Source organism: Phallusia mammillata, chromosome 3 (assembly GCF_965637545.1).
Source record: "Phallusia mammillata chromosome 3, kaPhaMamm4.hap1.1, whole genome shotgun sequence".
NCBI classification, from domain to species: domain Eukaryota; kingdom Metazoa; phylum Chordata; class Ascidiacea; order Phlebobranchia; family Ascidiidae; genus Phallusia; species Phallusia mammillata.
In genome coordinates, this window is record NC_137254.1 from 10,649,089 (window position 1) to 10,662,900 (window position 13,812).

Here is a 13,812-nt window from a genome sequence, read left to right on the forward strand (position 1 = left end):
TTTTTTGCAAATTGTCCTTTGTACAATACTTAAATAATGCCACACGATTTGTCATGTCGACACACGCACGCTTTCTGGAGATTAAATACTAAAAGAAATCAGCGATTGCAAGAATCGTCCATATATTGCCCCTGTTAAAACCGTACAAAGCGGTAACAGGGCGGGGTATTGGGTTTAGTTTTCAACTAGCAATAATCGCGCCTCGGAATATCCTCATCAGCTACGATATCGCCTCTGCGCAAAGCTGCCTTTGGAATCTAGTTCCTTACTCTTGTGCCCGCTTGTAACATTTATGTTTGTTGCAAATCGAGACTACGACTTTCTGTGTCAGTTTGCGATGGCCACGGTATTTAAATGATAACGATCACAAAAAAAAATGAAAGAGGGCACTGAGTTGCTAAGATATAGCATTTCTATGCGGAAAGCGTTTCATTAATTGTCCGATTAACCGCACCAACCATAACTGACAATGGTCATGCACATCGATTGATTGACGATTTCACCACAAGCAGTTGTTGTGGTTTCAACAAATAGCAAAGACTCTTGAAAATACCCCACTCCACGGAAATCTTTAGTAAAAGGCGAAAGATTTGCTCATGTTGAAGTGAGATCAGAGTTGCAGAACGAATAGGTAGTATTAACGAAAGAAACAGATTCCGACTTTCAGTTTGTGGTGTGTTTGGTTCAAATTTTTTGCAAATTGTCCTTTGTACAATACTTAAATAATGCCACACGATTTGTCATGTCGACACACGCACGCTTTCTGGAGATTAAATACTAAAAGAAATCAGCGATTGCAAGAATCGTCCATATATTGCCCCTGTTAAAACCGTACAAAGCGGTAACAGGGCGGGGTATTGGGTTTAGTTTTCAACTAGCAATAATCGCGCCTCGGAATATCCTCATCAGCTACGATATCGCCTCTGCGCAAAGCTGCCTTTGGAATCTAGTTCCTTACTCTTGTGCCCGCTTGTAACATTTATGTTTGTTGCAAATCGAGACTACGACTTTCTGTGTCAGTTTGCGATGGCCACGGTATTTAAATGATAACGATCACAAAAAAAAATGAAAGAGGGCACTGAGTTGCTAAGATATAGCATTTCTATGCGGAAAGCGTTTCATTAATTGTCCGATTAACCGCACCAACCATAACTGACAATGGTCATGCACATCGATTGATTGACGATTTCACCACAAGCAGTTGTTGTGGTTTCAACAAATAGCAAAGACTCTTGAAAATACCCCACTCCACGGAAATCTTTAGTAAAAGGCGAAAGATTTGCTCATGTTGAAGTGAGATCAGAGTTGCAGAACGAATAGGTAGTATTAACGAAAGAAACAGATTCCGACTTTCAGTTTGTGGTGTGTTTGGTTCAAATTTTTTGCAAATTGTCCTTTGTACAATACTTAAATAATGCCACACGATTTGTCATGTCGACACACGCACGCTTTCTGGAGATTAAATACTAAAAGAAATCAGCGATTGCAAGAATCGTCCATATATTGCCCCTGTTAAAACCGTACAAAGCGGTAACAGGGCGGGGTATTGGGTTTAGTTTTCAACTAGCAATAATCGCGCCTCGGAATATCCTCATCAGCTACGATATCGCCTCTGCGCAAAGCTGCCTTTGGAATCTAGTTCCTTACTCTTGTGCCCGCTTGTAACATTTATGTTTGTTGCAAATCGAGACTACGACTTTCTGTGTCAGTTTGCGATGGCCACGGTATTTAAATGATAACGATCACAAAAAAAAATGAAAGAGGGCACTGAGTTGCTAAGATATAGCATTTCTATGCGGAAAGCGTTTCATTAATTGTCCGATTAACCGCACCAACCATAACTGACAATGGTCATGCACATCGATTGATTGACGATTTCACCACAAGCAGTTGTTGTGGTTTCAACAAATAGCAAAGACTCTTGAAAATACCCCACTCCACGGAAATCTTTAGTAAAAGGCGAAAGATTTGCTCATGTTGAAGTGAGATCAGAGTTGCAGAACGAATAGGTAGTATTAACGAAAGAAACAGATTCCGACTTTCAGTTTGTGGTGTGTTTGGTTCAAATTTTTTGCAAATTGTCCTTTGTACAATACTTAAATAATGCCACACGATTTGTCATGTCGACACACGCACGCTTTCTGGAGATTAAATACTAAAAGAAATCAGCGATTGCAAGAATCGTCCATATATTGCCCCTGTTAAAACCGTACAAAGCGGTAACAGGGCGGGGTATTGGGTTTAGTTTTCAACTAGCAATAATCGCGCCTCGGAATATCCTCATCAGCTACGATATCGCCTCTGCGCAAAGCTGCCTTTGGAATCTAGTTCCTTACTCTTGTGCCCGCTTGTAACATTTATGTTTGTTGCAAATCGAGACTACGACTTTCTGTGTCAGTTTGCGATGGCCACGGTATTTAAATGATAACGATCACAAAAAAAAATGAAAGAGGGCACTGAGTTGCTAAGATATAGCATTTCTATGCGGAAAGCGTTTCATTAATTGTCCGATTAACCGCACCAACCATAACTGACAATGGTCATGCACATCGATTGATTGACGATTTCACCACAAGCAGTTGTTGTGGTTTCAACAAATAGCAAAGACTCTTGAAAATACCCCACTCCACGGAAATCTTTAGTAAAAGGCGAAAGATTTGCTCATGTTGAAGTGAGATCAGAGTTGCAGAACGAATAGGTAGTATTAACGAAAGAAACAGATTCCGACTTTCAGTTTGTGGTGTGTTTGGTTCAAATTTTTTGCAAATTGTCCTTTGTACAATACTTAAATAATGCCACACGATTTGTCATGTCGACACACGCACGCTTTCTGGAGATTAAATACTAAAAGAAATCAGCGATTGCAAGAATCGTCCATATATTGCCCCTGTTAAAACCGTACAAAGCGGTAACAGGGCGGGGTATTGGGTTTAGTTTTCAACTAGCAATAATCGCGCCTCGGAATATCCTCATCAGCTACGATATCGCCTCTGCGCAAAGCTGCCTTTGGAATCTAGTTCCTTACTCTTGTGCCCGCTTGTAACATTTATGTTTGTTGCAAATCGAGACTACGACTTTCTGTGTCAGTTTGCGATGGCCACGGTATTTAAATGATAACGATCACAAAAAAAAATGAAAGAGGGCACTGAGTTGCTAAGATATAGCATTTCTATGCGGAAAGCGTTTCATTAATTGTCCGATTAACCGCACCAACCATAACTGACAATGGTCATGCACATCGATTGATTGACGATTTCACCACAAGCAGTTGTTGTGGTTTCAACAAATAGCAAAGACTCTTGAAAATACCCCACTCCACGGAAATCTTTAGTAAAAGGCGAAAGATTTGCTCATGTTGAAGTGAGATCAGAGTTGCAGAACGAATAGGTAGTATTAACGAAAGAAACAGATTCCGACTTTCAGTTTGTGGTGTGTTTGGTTCAAATTTTTTGCAAATTGTCCTTTGTACAATACTTAAATAATGCCACACGATTTGTCATGTCGACACACGCACGCTTTCTGGAGATTAAATACTAAAAGAAATCAGCGATTGCAAGAATCGTCCATATATTGCCCCTGTTAAAACCGTACAAAGCGGTAACAGGGCGGGGTATTGGGTTTAGTTTTCAACTAGCAATAATCGCGCCTCGGAATATCCTCATCAGCTACGATATCGCCTCTGCGCAAAGCTGCCTTTGGAATCTAGTTCCTTACTCTTGTGCCCGCTTGTAACATTTATGTTTGTTGCAAATCGAGACTACGACTTTCTGTGTCAGTTTGCGATGGCCACGGTATTTAAATGATAACGATCACAAAAAAAAATGAAAGAGGGCACTGAGTTGCTAAGATATAGCATTTCTATGCGGAAAGCGTTTCATTAATTGTCCGATTAACCGCACCAACCATAACTGACAATGGTCATGCACATCGATTGATTGACGATTTCACCACAAGCAGTTGTTGTGGTTTCAACAAATAGCAAAGACTCTTGAAAATACCCCACTCCACGGAAATCTTTAGTAAAAGGCGAAAGATTTGCTCATGTTGAAGTGAGATCAGAGTTGCAGAACGAATAGGTAGTATTAACGAAAGAAACAGATTCCGACTTTCAGTTTGTGGTGTGTTTGGTTCAAATTTTTTGCAAATTGTCCTTTGTACAATACTTAAATAATGCCACACGATTTGTCATGTCGACACACGCACGCTTTCTGGAGATTAAATACTAAAAGAAATCAGCGATTGCAAGAATCGTCCATATATTGCCCCTGTTAAAACCGTACAAAGCGGTAACAGGGCGGGGTATTGGGTTTAGTTTTCAACTAGCAATAATCGCGCCTCGGAATATCCTCATCAGCTACGATATCGCCTCTGCGCAAAGCTGCCTTTGGAATCTAGTTCCTTACTCTTGTGCCCGCTTGTAACATTTATGTTTGTTGCAAATCGAGACTACGACTTTCTGTGTCAGTTTGCGATGCCCACGGTATTTAAATGATAACGATCACAAAAAAAAATGAAAGAGGGCACTGAGTTGCTAAGATATAGCATTTCTATGCGGAAAGCGTTTCATTAATTGTCCGATTAACCGCACCAACCATAACTGACAATGGTCATGCACATCGATTGATTGACGATTTCACCACAAGCAGTTGTTGTGGTTTCAACAAATAGCAAAGACTCTTGAAAATACCCCACTCCACGGAAATCTTTAGTAAAAGGCGAAAGATTTGCTCATGTTGAAGTGAGATCAGAGTTGCAGAACGAATAGGTAGTATTAACGAAAGAAACAGATTCCGACTTTCAGTTTGTGGTGTGTTTGGTTCAAATTTTTTGCAAATTGTCCTTTGTACAATACTTAAATAATGCCACACGATTTGTCATGTCGACACACGCACGCTTTCTGGAGATTAAATACTAAAAGAAATCAGCGATTGCAAGAATCGTCCATATATTGCCCCTGTTAAAACCGTACAAAGCGGTAACAGGGCGGGGTATTGGGTTTAGTTTTCAACTAGCAATAATCGCGCCTCGGAATATCCTCATCAGCTACGATATCGCCTCTGCGCAAAGCTGCCTTTGGAATCTAGTTCCTTACTCTTGTGCCCGCTTGTAACATTTATGTTTGTTGCAAATCGAGACTACGACTTTCTGTGTCAGTTTGCGATGCCCACGGTATTTAAATGATAACGATCACAAAAAAAAATGAAAGAGGGCACTGAGTTGCTAAGATATAGCATTTCTATGCGGAAAGCGTTTCATTAATTGTCCGATTAACCGCACCAACCATAACTGACAATGGTCATGCACATCGATTGATTGACGATTTCACCACAAGCAGTTGTTGTGGTTTCAACAAATAGCAAAGACTCTTGAAAATACCCCACTCCACGGAAATCTTTAGTAAAAGGCGAAAGATTTGCTCATGTTGAAGTGAGATCAGAGTTGCAGAACGAATAGGTAGTATTAACGAAAGAAACAGATTCCGACTTTCAGTTTGTGGTGTGTTTGGTTCAAATTTTTTGCAAATTGTCCTTTGTACAATACTTAAATAATGCCACACGATTTGTCATGTCGACACACGCACGCTTTCTGGAGATTAAATACTAAAAGAAATCAGCGATTGCAAGAATCGTCCATATATTGCCCCTGTTAAAACCGTACAAAGCGGTAACAGGGCGGGGTATTGGGTTTAGTTTTCAACTAGCAATAATCGCGCCTCGGAATATCCTCATCAGCTACGATATCGCCTCTGCGCAAAGCTGCCTTTGGAATCTAGTTCCTTACTCTTGTGCCCGCTTGTAACATTTATGTTTGTTGCAAATCGAGACTACGACTTTCTGTGTCAGTTTGCGATGCCCACGGTATTTAAATGATAACGATCACAAAAAAAAATGAAAGAGGGCACTGAGTTGCTAAGATATAGCATTTCTATGCGGAAAGCGTTTCATTAATTGTCCGATTAACCGCACCAACCATAACTGACAATGGTCATGCACATCGATTGATTGACGATTTCACCACAAGCAGTTGTTGTGGTTTCAACAAATAGCAAAGACTCTTGAAAATACCCCACTCCACGGAAATCTTTAGTAAAAGGCGAAAGATTTGCTCATGTTGAAGTGAGATCAGAGTTGCAGAACGAATAGGTAGTATTAACGAAAGAAACAGATTCCGACTTTCAGTTTGTGGTGTGTTTGGTTCAAATTTTTTGCAAATTGTCCTTTGTACAATACTTAAATAATGCCACACGATTTGTCATGTCGACACACGCACGCTTTCTGGAGATTAAATACTAAAAGAAATCAGCGATTGCAAGAATCGTCCATATATTGCCCCTGTTAAAACCGTACAAAGCGGTAACAGGGCGGGGTATTGGGTTTAGTTTTCAACTAGCAATAATCGCGCCTCGGAATATCCTCATCAGCTACGATATCGCCTCTGCGCAAAGCTGCCTTTGGAATCTAGTTCCTTACTCTTGTGCCCGCTTGTAACATTTATGTTTGTTGCAAATCGAGACTACGACTTTCTGTGTCAGTTTGCGATGCCCACGGTATTTAAATGATAACGATCACAAAAAAAAATGAAAGAGGGCACTGAGTTGCTAAGATATAGCATTTCTATGCGGAAAGCGTTTCATTAATTGTCCGATTAACCGCACCAACCATAACTGACAATGGTCATGCACATCGATTGATTGACGATTTCACCACAAGCAGTTGTTGTGGTTTCAACAAATAGCAAAGACTCTTGAAAATACCCCACTCCACGGAAATCTTTAGTAAAAGGCGAAAGATTTGCTCATGTTGAAGTGAGATCAGAGTTGCAGAACGAATAGGTAGTATTAACGAAAGAAACAGATTCCGACTTTCAGTTTGTGGTGTGTTTGGTTCAAATTTTTTGCAAATTGTCCTTTGTACAATACTTAAATAATGCCACACGATTTGTCATGTCGACACACGCACGCTTTCTGGAGATTAAATACTAAAAGAAATCAGCGATTGCAAGAATCGTCCATATATTGCCCCTGTTAAAACCGTACAAAGCGGTAACAGGGCGGGGTATTGGGTTTAGTTTTCAACTAGCAATAATCGCGCCTCGGAATATCCTCATCAGCTACGATATCGCCTCTGCGCAAAGCTGCCTTTGGAATCTAGTTCCTTACTCTTGTGCCCGCTTGTAACATTTATGTTTGTTGCAAATCGAGACTACGACTTTCTGTGTCAGTTTGCGATGCCCACGGTATTTAAATGATAACGATCACAAAAAAAAATGAAAGAGGGCACTGAGTTGCTAAGATATAGCATTTCTATGCGGAAAGCGTTTCATTAATTGTCCGATTAACCGCACCAACCATAACTGACAATGGTCATGCACATCGATTGATTGACGATTTCACCACAAGCAGTTGTTGTGGTTTCAACAAATAGCAAAGACTCTTGAAAATACCCCACTCCACGGAAATCTTTAGTAAAAGGCGAAAGATTTGCTCATGTTGAAGTGAGATCAGAGTTGCAGAACGAATAGGTAGTATTAACGAAAGAAACAGATTCCGACTTTCAGTTTGTGGTGTGTTTGGTTCAAATTTTTTGCAAATTGTCCTTTGTACAATACTTAAATAATGCCACACGATTTGTCATGTCGACACACGCACGCTTTCTGGAGATTAAATACTAAAAGAAATCAGCGATTGCAAGAATCGTCCATATATTGCCCCTGTTAAAACCGTACAAAGCGGTAACAGGGCGGGGTATTGGGTTTAGTTTTCAACTAGCAATAATCGCGCCTCGGAATATCCTCATCAGCTACGATATCGCCTCTGCGCAAAGCTGCCTTTGGAATCTAGTTCCTTACTCTTGTGCCCGCTTGTAACATTTATGTTTGTTGCAAATCGAGACTACGACTTTCTGTGTCAGTTTGCGATGCCCACGGTATTTAAATGATAACGATCACAAAAAAAAATGAAAGAGGGCACTGAGTTGCTAAGATATAGCATTTCTATGCGGAAAGCGTTTCATTAATTGTCCGATTAACCGCACCAACCATAACTGACAATGGTCATGCACATCGATTGATTGACGATTTCACCACAAGCAGTTGTTGTGGTTTCAACAAATAGCAAAGACTCTTGAAAATACCCCACTCCACGGAAATCTTTAGTAAAAGGCGAAAGATTTGCTCATGTTGAAGTGAGATCAGAGTTGCAGAACGAATAGGTAGTATTAACGAAAGAAACAGATTCCGACTTTCAGTTTGTGGTGTGTTTGGTTCAAATTTTTTGCAAATTGTCCTTTGTACAATACTTAAATAATGCCACACGATTTGTCATGTCGACACACGCACGCTTTCTGGAGATTAAATACTAAAAGAAATCAGCGATTGCAAGAATCGTCCATATATTGCCCCTGTTAAAACCGTACAAAGCGGTAACAGGGCGGGGTATTGGGTTTAGTTTTCAACTAGCAATAATCGCGCCTCGGAATATCCTCATCAGCTACGATATCGCCTCTGCGCAAAGCTGCCTTTGGAATCTAGTTCCTTACTCTTGTGCCCGCTTGTAACATTTATGTTTGTTGCAAATCGAGACTACGACTTTCTGTGTCAGTTTGCGATGCCCACGGTATTTAAATGATAACGATCACAAAAAAAAATGAAAGAGGGCACTGAGTTGCTAAGATATAGCATTTCTATGCGGAAAGCGTTTCATTAATTGTCCGATTAACCGCACCAACCATAACTGACAATGGTCATGCACATCGATTGATTGACGATTTCACCACAAGCAGTTGTTGTGGTTTCAACAAATAGCAAAGACTCTTGAAAATACCCCACTCCACGGAAATCTTTAGTAAAAGGCGAAAGATTTGCTCATGTTGAAGTGAGATCAGAGTTGCAGAACGAATAGGTAGTATTAACGAAAGAAACAGATTCCGACTTTCAGTTTGTGGTGTGTTTGGTTCAAATTTTTTGCAAATTGTCCTTTGTACAATACTTAAATAATGCCACACGATTTGTCATGTCGACACACGCACGCTTTCTGGAGATTAAATACTAAAAGAAATCAGCGATTGCAAGAATCGTCCATATATTGCCCCTGTTAAAACCGTACAAAGCGGTAACAGGGCGGGGTATTGGGTTTAGTTTTCAACTAGCAATAATCGCGCCTCGGAATATCCTCATCAGCTACGATATCGCCTCTGCGCAAAGCTGCCTTTGGAATCTAGTTCCTTACTCTTGTGCCCGCTTGTAACATTTATGTTTGTTGCAAATCGAGACTACGACTTTCTGTGTCAGTTTGCGATGCCCACGGTATTTAAATGATAACGATCACAAAAAAAAATGAAAGAGGGCACTGAGTTGCTAAGATATAGCATTTCTATGCGGAAAGCGTTTCATTAATTGTCCGATTAACCGCACCAACCATAACTGACAATGGTCATGCACATCGATTGATTGACGATTTCACCACAAGCAGTTGTTGTGGTTTCAACAAATAGCAAAGACTCTTGAAAATACCCCACTCCACGGAAATCTTTAGTAAAAGGCGAAAGATTTGCTCATGTTGAAGTGAGATCAGAGTTGCAGAACGAATAGGTAGTATTAACGAAAGAAACAGATTCCGACTTTCAGTTTGTGGTGTGTTTGGTTCAAATTTTTTGCAAATTGTCCTTTGTACAATACTTAAATAATGCCACACGATTTGTCATGTCGACACACGCACGCTTTCTGGAGATTAAATACTAAAAGAAATCAGCGATTGCAAGAATCGTCCATATATTGCCCCTGTTAAAACCGTACAAAGCGGTAACAGGGCGGGGTATTGGGTTTAGTTTTCAACTAGCAATAATCGCGCCTCGGAATATCCTCATCAGCTACGATATCGCCTCTGCGCAAAGCTGCCTTTGGAATCTAGTTCCTTACTCTTGTGCCCGCTTGTAACATTTATGTTTGTTGCAAATCGAGACTACGACTTTCTGTGTCAGTTTGCGATGCCCACGGTATTTAAATGATAACGATCACACAAAAAAATGAAAGAGGGCACTGAGTTGCTAAGATATAGCATTTCTATGCGGAAAGCGTTTCATTAATTGTCCGATTAACCGCACCAACCATAACTGACAATGGTCATGCACATCGATTGATTGACGATTTCACCACAAGCAGTTGTTGTGGTTTCAACAAATAGCAAAGACTCTTGAAAATACCCCACTCCACGGAAATCTTTAGTAAAAGGCGAAAGATTTGCTCATGTTGAAGTGAGATCAGAGTTGCAGAACGAATAGGTAGTATTAACGAAAGAAACAGATTCCGACTTTCAGTTTGTGGTGTGTTTGGTTCAAATTTTTTGCAAATTGTCCTTTGTACAATACTTAAATAATGCCACACGATTTGTCATGTCGACACACGCACGCTTTCTGGAGATTAAATACTAAAAGAAATCAGCGATTGCAAGAATCGTCCATATATTGCCCCTGTTAAAACCGTACAAAGCGGTAACAGGGCGGGGTATTGGGTTTAGTTTTCAACTAGCAATAATCGCGCCTCGGAATATCCTCATCAGCTACGATATCGCCTCTGCGCAAAGCTGCCTTTGGAATCTAGTTCCTTACTCTTGTGCCCGCTTGTAACATTTATGTTTGTTGCAAATCGAGACTACGACTTTCTGTGTCAGTTTGCGATGCCCACGGTATTTAAATGATAACGATCACACAAAAAAATGAAAGAGGGCACTGAGTTGCTAAGATATAGCATTTCTATGCGGAAAGCGTTTCATTAATTGTCCGATTAACCGCACCAACCATAACTGACAATGGTCATGCACATCGATTGATTGACGATTTCACCACAAGCAGTTGTTGTGGTTTCAACAAATAGCAAAGACTCTTGAAAATACCCCACTCCACGGAAATCTTTAGTAAAAGGCGAAAGATTTGCTCATGTTGAAGTGAGATCAGAGTTGCAGAACGAATAGGTAGTATTAACGAAAGAAACAGATTCCGACTTTCAGTTTGTGGTGTGTTTGGTTCAAATTTTTTGCAAATTGTCCTTTGTACAATACTTAAATAATGCCACACGATTTGTCATGTCGACACACGCACGCTTTCTGGAGATTAAATACTAAAAGAAATCAGCGATTGCAAGAATCGTCCATATATTGCCCCTGTTAAAACCGTACAAAGCGGTAACAGGGCGGGGTATTGGGTTTAGTTTTCAACTAGCAATAATCGCGCCTCGGAATATCCTCATCAGCTACGATATCGCCTCTGCGCAAAGCTGCCTTTGGAATCTAGTTCCTTACTCTTGTGCCCGCTTGTAACATTTATGTTTGTTGCAAATCGAGACTACGACTTTCTGTGTCAGTTTGCGATGCCCACGGTATTTAAATGATAACGATCACACAAAAAAATGAAAGAGGGCACTGAGTTGCTAAGATATAGCATTTCTATGCGGAAAGCGTTTCATTAATTGTCCGATTAACCGCACCAACCATAACTGACAATGGTCATGCACATCGATTGATTGACGATTTCACCACAAGCAGTTGTTGTGGTTTCAACAAATAGCAAAGACTCTTGAAAATACCCCACTCCACGGAAATCTTTAGTAAAAGGCGAAAGATTTGCTCATGTTGAAGTGAGATCAGAGTTGCAGAACGAATAGGTAGTATTAACGAAAGAAACAGATTCCGACTTTCAGTTTGTGGTGTGTTTGGTTCAAATTTTTTGCAAATTGTCCTTTGTACAATACTTAAATAATGCCACACGATTTGTCATGTCGACACACGCACGCTTTCTGGAGATTAAATACTAAAAGAAATCAGCGATTGCAAGAATCGTCCATATATTGCCCCTGTTAAAACCGTACAAAGCGGTAACAGGGCGGGGTATTGGGTTTAGTTTTCAACTAGCAATAATCGCGCCTCGGAATATCCTCATCAGCTACGATATCGCCTCTGCGCAAAGCTGCCTTTGGAATCTAGTTCCTTACTCTTGTGCCCGCTTGTAACATTTATGTTTGTTGCAAATCGAGACTACGACTTTCTGTGTCAGTTTGCGATGCCCACGGTATTTAAATGATAACGATCACACAAAAAAATGAAAGAGGGCACTGAGTTGCTAAGATATAGCATTTCTATGCGGAAAGCGTTTCATTAATTGTCCGATTAACCGCACCAACCATAACTGACAATGGTCATGCACATCGATTGATTGACGATTTCACCACAAGCAGTTGTTGTGGTTTCAACAAATAGCAAAGACTCTTGAAAATACCCCACTCCACGGAAATCTTTAGTAAAAGGCGAAAGATTTGCTCATGTTGAAGTGAGATCAGAGTTGCAGAACGAATAGGTAGTATTAACGAAAGAAACAGATTCCGACTTTCAGTTTGTGGTGTGTTTGGTTCAAATTTTTTGCAAATTGTCCTTTGTACAATACTTAAATAATGCCACACGATTTGTCATGTCGACACACGCACGCTTTCTGGAGATTAAATACTAAAAGAAATCAGCGATTGCAAGAATCGTCCATATATTGCCCCTGTTAAAACCGTACAAAGCGGTAACAGGGCGGGGTATTGGGTTTAGTTTTCAACTAGCAATAATCGCGCCTCGGAATATCCTCATCAGCTACGATATCGCCTCTGCGCAAAGCTGCCTTTGGAATCTAGTTCCTTACTCTTGTGCCCGCTTGTAACATTTATGTTTGTTGCAAATCGAGACTACGACTTTCTGTGTCAGTTTGCGATGCCCACGGTATTTAAATGATAACGATCACACAAAAAAATGAAAGAGGGCACTGAGTTGCTAAGATATAGCATTTCTATGCGGAAAGCGTTTCATTAATTGTCCGATTAACCGCACCAACCATAACTGACAATGGTCATGCACATCGATTGATTGACGATTTCACCACAAGCAGTTGTTGTGGTTTCAACAAATAGCAAAGACTCTTGAAAATACCCCACTCCACGGAAATCTTTAGTAAAAGGCGAAAGATTTGCTCATGTTGAAGTGAGATCAGAGTTGCAGAACGAATAGGTAGTATTAACGAAAGAAACAGATTCCGACTTTCAGTTTGTGGTGTGTTTGGTTCAAATTTTTTGCAAATTGTCCTTTGTACAATACTTAAATAATGCCACACGATTTGTCATGTCGACACACGCACGCTTTCTGGAGATTAAATACTAAAAGAAATCAGCGATTGCAAGAATCGTCCATATATTGCCCCTGTTAAAACCGTACAAAGCGGTAACAGGGCGGGGTATTGGGTTTAGTTTTCAACTAGCAATAATCGCGCCTCGGAATATCCTCATCAGCTACGATATCGCCTCTGCGCAAAGCTGCCTTTGGAATCTAGTTCCTTACTCTTGTGCCCGCTTGTAACATTTATGTTTGTTGCAAATCGAGACTACGACTTTCTGTGTCAGTTTGCGATGCCCACGGTATTTAAATGATAACGATCACACAAAAAAATGAAAGAGGGCACTGAGTTGCTAAGATATAGCATTTCTATGCGGAAAGCGTTTCATTAATTGTCCGATTAACCGCACCAACCATAACTGACAATGGTCATGCACATCGATTGATTGACGATTTCACCACAAGCAGTTGTTGTGGTTTCAACAAATAGCAAAGACTCTTGAAAATACCCCACTCCACGGAAATCTTTAGTAAAAGGCGAAAGATTTGCTCATGTTGAAGTGAGATCAGAGTTGCAGAACGAATAGGTAGTATTAACGAAAGAAACAGATTCCGACTTTCAGTTTGTGGTGTGTTTGGTTCAAATTTTTTGCAAATTGTCCTTTGTACAATACTTA

At 40.4% G+C, this 13,812-nt stretch overlaps 40 non-coding genes across 40 annotated transcripts; all 40 read right to left on the bottom strand.

Moving 5' to 3' along the window:
• Window positions 1–104: 104 nt before the first annotated feature.
• On the bottom strand, window positions 105–246 carry LOC145221505 (U4 spliceosomal RNA). The gene has a single exon (XR_013858977.1). It is a non-coding gene; the product is annotated as a U4 spliceosomal RNA (small nuclear RNA).
• A 255-nt stretch (window positions 247–501) lies between these two features.
• LOC145221205 (U5 spliceosomal RNA) lies at window positions 502–618 on the bottom strand. The gene has a single exon (XR_013858697.1). It is a non-coding gene; the product is annotated as a U5 spliceosomal RNA (small nuclear RNA).
• Window positions 619–793: 175 nt separating this feature from the next.
• Window positions 794–935, bottom strand: LOC145221506 (U4 spliceosomal RNA). The gene has a single exon (XR_013858978.1). It is a non-coding gene; the product is annotated as a U4 spliceosomal RNA (small nuclear RNA).
• A 255-nt stretch (window positions 936–1,190) lies between these two features.
• Window positions 1,191–1,307, bottom strand: LOC145221206 (U5 spliceosomal RNA). The gene has a single exon (XR_013858698.1). It is a non-coding gene; the product is annotated as a U5 spliceosomal RNA (small nuclear RNA).
• Window positions 1,308–1,482: 175 nt separating this feature from the next.
• On the bottom strand, window positions 1,483–1,624 carry LOC145221508 (U4 spliceosomal RNA). Its single transcript, XR_013858980.1, has one exon. It is a non-coding gene; the product is annotated as a U4 spliceosomal RNA (small nuclear RNA).
• A 255-nt stretch (window positions 1,625–1,879) lies between these two features.
• On the bottom strand, window positions 1,880–1,996 carry LOC145221207 (U5 spliceosomal RNA). Its single transcript, XR_013858699.1, has one exon. It is a non-coding gene; the product is annotated as a U5 spliceosomal RNA (small nuclear RNA).
• Window positions 1,997–2,171: 175 nt separating this feature from the next.
• LOC145221509 (U4 spliceosomal RNA) lies at window positions 2,172–2,313 on the bottom strand. The gene has a single exon (XR_013858981.1). It is a non-coding gene; the product is annotated as a U4 spliceosomal RNA (small nuclear RNA).
• Window positions 2,314–2,568: 255 nt separating this feature from the next.
• Window positions 2,569–2,685, bottom strand: LOC145221208 (U5 spliceosomal RNA). Its single transcript, XR_013858700.1, has one exon. It is a non-coding gene; the product is annotated as a U5 spliceosomal RNA (small nuclear RNA).
• A 175-nt stretch (window positions 2,686–2,860) lies between these two features.
• LOC145221510 (U4 spliceosomal RNA) lies at window positions 2,861–3,002 on the bottom strand. Its single transcript, XR_013858982.1, has one exon. It is a non-coding gene; the product is annotated as a U4 spliceosomal RNA (small nuclear RNA).
• A 255-nt stretch (window positions 3,003–3,257) lies between these two features.
• Window positions 3,258–3,374, bottom strand: LOC145221209 (U5 spliceosomal RNA). Its single transcript, XR_013858701.1, has one exon. It is a non-coding gene; the product is annotated as a U5 spliceosomal RNA (small nuclear RNA).
• A 175-nt stretch (window positions 3,375–3,549) lies between these two features.
• On the bottom strand, window positions 3,550–3,691 carry LOC145221511 (U4 spliceosomal RNA). Its single transcript, XR_013858983.1, has one exon. It is a non-coding gene; the product is annotated as a U4 spliceosomal RNA (small nuclear RNA).
• A 255-nt stretch (window positions 3,692–3,946) lies between these two features.
• On the bottom strand, window positions 3,947–4,063 carry LOC145221210 (U5 spliceosomal RNA). Its single transcript, XR_013858702.1, has one exon. It is a non-coding gene; the product is annotated as a U5 spliceosomal RNA (small nuclear RNA).
• A 175-nt stretch (window positions 4,064–4,238) lies between these two features.
• On the bottom strand, window positions 4,239–4,380 carry LOC145221512 (U4 spliceosomal RNA). Its single transcript, XR_013858984.1, has one exon. It is a non-coding gene; the product is annotated as a U4 spliceosomal RNA (small nuclear RNA).
• Window positions 4,381–4,635: 255 nt separating this feature from the next.
• On the bottom strand, window positions 4,636–4,752 carry LOC145221212 (U5 spliceosomal RNA). The gene has a single exon (XR_013858704.1). It is a non-coding gene; the product is annotated as a U5 spliceosomal RNA (small nuclear RNA).
• Window positions 4,753–4,927: 175 nt separating this feature from the next.
• LOC145221513 (U4 spliceosomal RNA) lies at window positions 4,928–5,069 on the bottom strand. The gene has a single exon (XR_013858985.1). It is a non-coding gene; the product is annotated as a U4 spliceosomal RNA (small nuclear RNA).
• A 255-nt stretch (window positions 5,070–5,324) lies between these two features.
• Window positions 5,325–5,441, bottom strand: LOC145221213 (U5 spliceosomal RNA). The gene has a single exon (XR_013858705.1). It is a non-coding gene; the product is annotated as a U5 spliceosomal RNA (small nuclear RNA).
• A 175-nt stretch (window positions 5,442–5,616) lies between these two features.
• On the bottom strand, window positions 5,617–5,758 carry LOC145221514 (U4 spliceosomal RNA). The gene has a single exon (XR_013858986.1). It is a non-coding gene; the product is annotated as a U4 spliceosomal RNA (small nuclear RNA).
• Window positions 5,759–6,013: 255 nt separating this feature from the next.
• Window positions 6,014–6,130, bottom strand: LOC145221215 (U5 spliceosomal RNA). The gene has a single exon (XR_013858706.1). It is a non-coding gene; the product is annotated as a U5 spliceosomal RNA (small nuclear RNA).
• Window positions 6,131–6,305: 175 nt separating this feature from the next.
• Window positions 6,306–6,447, bottom strand: LOC145221515 (U4 spliceosomal RNA). Its single transcript, XR_013858987.1, has one exon. It is a non-coding gene; the product is annotated as a U4 spliceosomal RNA (small nuclear RNA).
• A 255-nt stretch (window positions 6,448–6,702) lies between these two features.
• LOC145221216 (U5 spliceosomal RNA) lies at window positions 6,703–6,819 on the bottom strand. The gene has a single exon (XR_013858707.1). It is a non-coding gene; the product is annotated as a U5 spliceosomal RNA (small nuclear RNA).
• Window positions 6,820–6,994: 175 nt separating this feature from the next.
• LOC145221517 (U4 spliceosomal RNA) lies at window positions 6,995–7,136 on the bottom strand. Its single transcript, XR_013858988.1, has one exon. It is a non-coding gene; the product is annotated as a U4 spliceosomal RNA (small nuclear RNA).
• Window positions 7,137–7,391: 255 nt separating this feature from the next.
• Window positions 7,392–7,508, bottom strand: LOC145221217 (U5 spliceosomal RNA). The gene has a single exon (XR_013858708.1). It is a non-coding gene; the product is annotated as a U5 spliceosomal RNA (small nuclear RNA).
• A 175-nt stretch (window positions 7,509–7,683) lies between these two features.
• LOC145221518 (U4 spliceosomal RNA) lies at window positions 7,684–7,825 on the bottom strand. Its single transcript, XR_013858989.1, has one exon. It is a non-coding gene; the product is annotated as a U4 spliceosomal RNA (small nuclear RNA).
• A 255-nt stretch (window positions 7,826–8,080) lies between these two features.
• On the bottom strand, window positions 8,081–8,197 carry LOC145221218 (U5 spliceosomal RNA). Its single transcript, XR_013858709.1, has one exon. It is a non-coding gene; the product is annotated as a U5 spliceosomal RNA (small nuclear RNA).
• Window positions 8,198–8,372: 175 nt separating this feature from the next.
• Window positions 8,373–8,514, bottom strand: LOC145221520 (U4 spliceosomal RNA). Its single transcript, XR_013858991.1, has one exon. It is a non-coding gene; the product is annotated as a U4 spliceosomal RNA (small nuclear RNA).
• A 255-nt stretch (window positions 8,515–8,769) lies between these two features.
• On the bottom strand, window positions 8,770–8,886 carry LOC145221219 (U5 spliceosomal RNA). The gene has a single exon (XR_013858710.1). It is a non-coding gene; the product is annotated as a U5 spliceosomal RNA (small nuclear RNA).
• Window positions 8,887–9,061: 175 nt separating this feature from the next.
• LOC145221521 (U4 spliceosomal RNA) lies at window positions 9,062–9,203 on the bottom strand. The gene has a single exon (XR_013858992.1). It is a non-coding gene; the product is annotated as a U4 spliceosomal RNA (small nuclear RNA).
• A 255-nt stretch (window positions 9,204–9,458) lies between these two features.
• LOC145221220 (U5 spliceosomal RNA) lies at window positions 9,459–9,575 on the bottom strand. The gene has a single exon (XR_013858711.1). It is a non-coding gene; the product is annotated as a U5 spliceosomal RNA (small nuclear RNA).
• A 175-nt stretch (window positions 9,576–9,750) lies between these two features.
• On the bottom strand, window positions 9,751–9,892 carry LOC145221522 (U4 spliceosomal RNA). The gene has a single exon (XR_013858993.1). It is a non-coding gene; the product is annotated as a U4 spliceosomal RNA (small nuclear RNA).
• Window positions 9,893–10,147: 255 nt separating this feature from the next.
• Window positions 10,148–10,264, bottom strand: LOC145221221 (U5 spliceosomal RNA). Its single transcript, XR_013858712.1, has one exon. It is a non-coding gene; the product is annotated as a U5 spliceosomal RNA (small nuclear RNA).
• A 175-nt stretch (window positions 10,265–10,439) lies between these two features.
• On the bottom strand, window positions 10,440–10,581 carry LOC145221523 (U4 spliceosomal RNA). The gene has a single exon (XR_013858994.1). It is a non-coding gene; the product is annotated as a U4 spliceosomal RNA (small nuclear RNA).
• Window positions 10,582–10,836: 255 nt separating this feature from the next.
• On the bottom strand, window positions 10,837–10,953 carry LOC145221222 (U5 spliceosomal RNA). The gene has a single exon (XR_013858713.1). It is a non-coding gene; the product is annotated as a U5 spliceosomal RNA (small nuclear RNA).
• A 175-nt stretch (window positions 10,954–11,128) lies between these two features.
• On the bottom strand, window positions 11,129–11,270 carry LOC145221524 (U4 spliceosomal RNA). Its single transcript, XR_013858995.1, has one exon. It is a non-coding gene; the product is annotated as a U4 spliceosomal RNA (small nuclear RNA).
• A 255-nt stretch (window positions 11,271–11,525) lies between these two features.
• On the bottom strand, window positions 11,526–11,642 carry LOC145221224 (U5 spliceosomal RNA). Its single transcript, XR_013858715.1, has one exon. It is a non-coding gene; the product is annotated as a U5 spliceosomal RNA (small nuclear RNA).
• A 175-nt stretch (window positions 11,643–11,817) lies between these two features.
• LOC145221525 (U4 spliceosomal RNA) lies at window positions 11,818–11,959 on the bottom strand. The gene has a single exon (XR_013858996.1). It is a non-coding gene; the product is annotated as a U4 spliceosomal RNA (small nuclear RNA).
• Window positions 11,960–12,214: 255 nt separating this feature from the next.
• LOC145221225 (U5 spliceosomal RNA) lies at window positions 12,215–12,331 on the bottom strand. The gene has a single exon (XR_013858716.1). It is a non-coding gene; the product is annotated as a U5 spliceosomal RNA (small nuclear RNA).
• A 175-nt stretch (window positions 12,332–12,506) lies between these two features.
• On the bottom strand, window positions 12,507–12,648 carry LOC145221526 (U4 spliceosomal RNA). Its single transcript, XR_013858997.1, has one exon. It is a non-coding gene; the product is annotated as a U4 spliceosomal RNA (small nuclear RNA).
• Window positions 12,649–12,903: 255 nt separating this feature from the next.
• Window positions 12,904–13,020, bottom strand: LOC145221226 (U5 spliceosomal RNA). The gene has a single exon (XR_013858717.1). It is a non-coding gene; the product is annotated as a U5 spliceosomal RNA (small nuclear RNA).
• A 175-nt stretch (window positions 13,021–13,195) lies between these two features.
• On the bottom strand, window positions 13,196–13,337 carry LOC145221527 (U4 spliceosomal RNA). Its single transcript, XR_013858998.1, has one exon. It is a non-coding gene; the product is annotated as a U4 spliceosomal RNA (small nuclear RNA).
• Window positions 13,338–13,592: 255 nt separating this feature from the next.
• Window positions 13,593–13,709, bottom strand: LOC145221227 (U5 spliceosomal RNA). The gene has a single exon (XR_013858718.1). It is a non-coding gene; the product is annotated as a U5 spliceosomal RNA (small nuclear RNA).
• Between the last annotated feature and the right edge of the window lie 103 nt (window positions 13,710–13,812).